Source organism: Triticum aestivum, chromosome 4B (assembly GCF_018294505.1).
Source record: "Triticum aestivum cultivar Chinese Spring chromosome 4B, IWGSC CS RefSeq v2.1, whole genome shotgun sequence".
NCBI lineage: Eukaryota > Viridiplantae > Streptophyta > Magnoliopsida > Poales > Poaceae > Triticum > Triticum aestivum.
In genome coordinates, this window is record NC_057804.1 from 163,264,848 (window position 1) to 163,269,667 (window position 4,820).

Here is a 4,820-nt window from a genome sequence, read left to right on the forward strand (position 1 = left end):
AAGAACTCCTGCATGGATCGCTGAAGGGCGGCGCCTTGGGTGCTGGACTGGGCCAAGACATCCTGCATAAGCACGTTCAGGACACCTGTGTCGCCCCCAGATGCCCAGTTCGCTAAGGCGATGCTAGTGGCCTTGGTATCAGGCGCTGTCGAGCTGGTGGCCTTGAGGAACGCAGACCGAGGGAATCAGACCCAGCACCAACCCACCGCCAGATGGCGCCACCTGCGGCGCGTCAAGCTAGCTGCCCTGCGCGTCTGCAGTCGGCGCGCGTGGTACCACCTCTACCTCCAATGCAATGGGGCCGCCCCCTCCCATATCCAAGGCTAGCTGGTCGATGCCAGCCCCACCAATCGGCACCTGGACCTTCGGCACCGGCGACTCCGTGTGCTGCGGATCAATGGACCCCAGGGCCCGACCACGGGATGCCTCAGCCTCCTGCTCCATGGCGGCCGCATCCGCCAGCTCCTTACTCACCGCATCGTCCTGCGCCATGGCCTCCGCGTTGGCCTCTGCTTGTGCCGCCTTGGCTGCCTCGGTCTCCTCCCAAGCTGCGGCCTCCGACTCCTCTCGCACCTCCCGCGCGTTCCTCTCCGTACCTCCTGGATGGCAGCGAGTGGATCCACACGGCGAGGGCTTACAGAGCTGTCGGCCGCCCCAACCGCCGAGGTATACGGGGCCCGCGAGAGAGATAGCGGAGCTCTGTTTGGGGAAACAAGAAAAACTAATGAAAAGAACGCAAGGGAAGCAAACGCAAAGCGACAACACGAAGATCAAAGTACTTACACAGATATCACCAGGCGCTGCTTCAGGCCCTAGTGGAAAAGCGTCGCCCTCGTGGCAACCTCTTGCCGCTTGGTCGTGGCGGCCGAGGTCTTGAACTTCTTGCGCCGGCTGCCGAACAGCCCGGCGTCGGCCCGGTGTTTCGGCACGCCGACTGATGTAGTCGGCGCAGCCGCGGAGCTGGCACCCACCTTATCGGCACCATGACTGTGGCGCGGCTCGCCGTCCTCCTTGTCGTTGTCCGGTCACTCCCCAAGGCCGACTCCTAAGAAGCCACCCGCTCCCTCTCCGCCATCGCCTGTAGCGTCGTCCTCTTCCATAGCGGCCGCCCCCAAGTTAGGGTCGTCCGCGTCGCTCACCGCCCGGTCTGCCAGGTACTGGTCACCTGGGGCCGGAGCATTGGTGGCCATTTGGCCTGGGAGGCACTCCACCATGGCCGACTGCTAAGATGACAAGAACAACCCGGACTGGCAAAAAGAAAGAGAATCAAGAGACTTACCGAAGGCGGCGGGTTAGCCCGGCTGTATGGCGGCTTGCCGAACCGCCACTCCATCTCCGAGAGCTTGCAGTCGGAGAAAAAGGTCACCATCTGGACCACCTCCTGGTCCGACATCACCTTGGTGGACATCCGGGATGGATCCCGGCGCCCACTCATGTTGTTGATTATGTGGGGCCGGGCTTGAAGAGGCAGCACCCGGCGCTCCACGAAGGCAGACAACAGGTCTGGGGCCTTGAGGCCCTCCGACTCCATCATCTCTTGGAGCCGGGCAAGAGCGGTGGCAGAGGCGGCCGTCAGGTTCTTCAGCCGATATTTCCAGTTGGTGCGGGGCTCGGTAGGTGGACTGGCTACGTAAGCCGGCAGGTTGACGTAGTTCTGCGACGGGTGGATGTTCTCAACATAGAAGTAAGATTTTTGCCATAGGTTGGCCAACTTCAGCAGGGCGAGAGCCGGGAAGCGGGTCCCGGCTCCGGCGCACTGCACCACGATGCAGGCTACGCACTGGGCCGCCTTGTTCTTGGCGCACTACAAGAATATGTCAACTAGTGACCTTCTGTCAGTGACCCTAGAAGAATTGGTCATAGATCTATGACCATTTGAGACCAATTGGTCAAAAGCTGTTCGGGAGGCTCCAAACGCTGAACAATAATGACCATTTTGGTCAGAGAGGTCGTAATTTCCTTACACGAAATGGTCATAAAGCAGATAGCACTGGTCCGCTGCCTTATTTCTAGCTGATCATGACCAATATAGATGTTAATAACCTTGTAAATTGTGGTGGGTTGCTTTGACTAGGCACCACCTCATCAGTTTGGCCTATGTGTCATGTCCATGTGTCAATTTTTGCCCAGGTTGTGAAGCAACCTATATTTCTGTCATTCCCAAAATTCCCAAAAAAATGTCATAAATTCTTTGAGTCATATCTTCATCAAATATGTTAAAAACCTTCCTTGCCTAGTTCAAAAATAATTCAACAATATTCATTTTTCTATTCTGTTCAGGACAACACTTTGTGAAGGAAGTGCTATTTATATATTCTTGATTGCCCTCAAAAATTTTGGGCACTATTTCCTATCCAAATCATTGCCTCATGACAAAATTCAGCTCCATTTGCCCAGTAAATCTTCCTCAGCAAATTTCCAAAGTTTTTGTCCACCTAGAACCTTTGTGAAAGAAGTACTAGCTATGCATATCCTAGTGAGTTGAATTTTTGCCACATATTCTATATGCCTATGTAACTTACCTACACCAAATTTGAGCTCAGTTCATTTAGCCAATTTCTCTCACTAATTTTCTGAAGTTTCTATCCAAAGAAGAGCATTGTGAAGGAAGTTCTATTTATATATTCTTGGTTGCCCTCAAAATTTTTGGGCACCCTTTCCTATCCAAATAATTGCTTCATGACAAAATTCAGCTCCATTTGCCTAGTAAATCTTCCTCAGCAAATTTCCGAAGTTTTTGTCCACCTAGAACCTTTGTGAAAGAAGTACTATCTATGCACATCCTAATGAGTTGAATTTTTTCCACATATTATGTATGCCTATGTAACTTACCTACACCAAATTTGAGCTCATTTAATTTAGCCAATTTCTCTCACTAATTTTCCGATGTTTCTGTCCAGAGAAGAGCATTGTGAAGGAAGTACCACTTTGAGATGTCCAAATGGTATAAATTTTCTACAGTGCTTTCCTATGCCCAAATAACCATCCTCCACCAAATTTCAGCTCAATCCATTCATTATTTTGAGCCTAACTTGAACATTGGTATTTATGTCCAGTGTGGTACTTTGCAAAGCAAGTACCACCTAGGCTCCTCCTTTTGAGCTGGAAATTTGTGAAGATAGTCTTCTTAGCAAGTGATCATCCTCAGCAAAAACTCACGCCCATTAGACATGTGCATTTGTTGTACCGTTAATCAAAACAATTGGCTGCTAATTCATGTTTGAGCATAGATTGGTCTCCTCGTGAGAATCTTATGTTGTAATTTTCTTCCTAACACCTACCTTGGGAGTGCCCAACCCACTAGACATGCCTAGGCCGCCCAGAATGCATGGCAACGCCACGGTCACGCGGTGACCACGCGGCGGGCAGCGAGTTTACGCGCTCTAGAGTTGGGGCCCTCGGCCACCGTCCAAACCTCGATGTATCACCACTAAACCATGTATTTCTGATTAAATAAGTACTTATATAACTAGAAACGGGTTTTGGAAAAAATAAATAGCAAACAATAAGGCAGCTGCAGTTCAAATTTGACCCGCGTCCACCTGAATCAGCGAATTTTTTTCTTTTTCACGAGAGGTGGATCAAAACTTTTGACACCCAACCATTTTGTCAATTATGCATTAAATATGTCCTAGTATTTTAGAAAATTTATTTGGTCGAATTTTGCAACAAATATATGGTAGGTCCTTCAAAAAAACTCATTTAGGGCACTCAAAAAATGGAAAATGAATTTTTCGTCCAAAAAAATTGAAAACTTCCTTAGGCAACATTGTTTGCCATTTCAAGATGCACCCTTATGCACAATATAAGATCATTTGAACAAACTTTGCAATGAATGTAGCCATAAGATTGATCATTTGGGTTGAAAGCCATTCATCTTCACACTTGATAGCTCGTTTCTGAGAACACTTTTTTAAAATAATTGTCGTATTACAAGTTTATTATTTTTGCTAGTAAATTGGTCACATATAATGACACAATGGGAAGGTTTTCCAATTTTTTAATTTTTTTTAGAATTTTTTATGACGGTTCCAAAATGCGGTCAAAACGGCAGGGATGACCGTTCCTAGCTAGTGGTTGAATATTGGATTTTTTTGTGTTTCTCTGATTAAATAGATACTTATGTACCCAGAGATGATTTTTGAAAAAAATAAATAGCAAATTATGAGGAATCTGCATTTCAAATTTGACCTGCTTCCTGCTGAATCGGCGGAAATTTGTCTTTTTCACTAGAGGTGGATCAAGGCTTTTGACACCCAACCATTTTGGTCAACTGTGCATTAAATATGTCCTAGTCTATTATATATAAAAAGTAATTAAGGAGCAGACTAAAAAATAGAGAAATAGTCTAGAAAATCACACAAAAATTAGAAACATCCGACCATTAATTTATTAGACCAAATAACCACAACCGGTAGATTAGAGTTGATAGAATTACCCACCTATGCCATTTACTAAATTCTAGAAAATAGATAAATAGTCTTGAAAATCATGAAAACAATAGAAATACCCGACCTTTAATTTTCCAGCCCAAATAACCACAACCAGTAGATTAGAGTTGATAGAATTACCCACCTTTGCCATTTACTAATTTTTCCCCGTAAGAAAAGGGTATCCCATAACTCTTCTCCATCCCTAGTGGCTTTCTTTACCCTAAAAAGTGTTTCCTGTATAACTTTTCTATCGACCAATCGAGGCTACATCTCGAGCCCTCATGTCGCCGCCGCATCTGCATGTAGATGACCTTGATCCTTCTCATGGAGCAAGTTGATCCTCTCCTCCCCTACATGACTACACTATCATGGAATGTTCTCGGATTT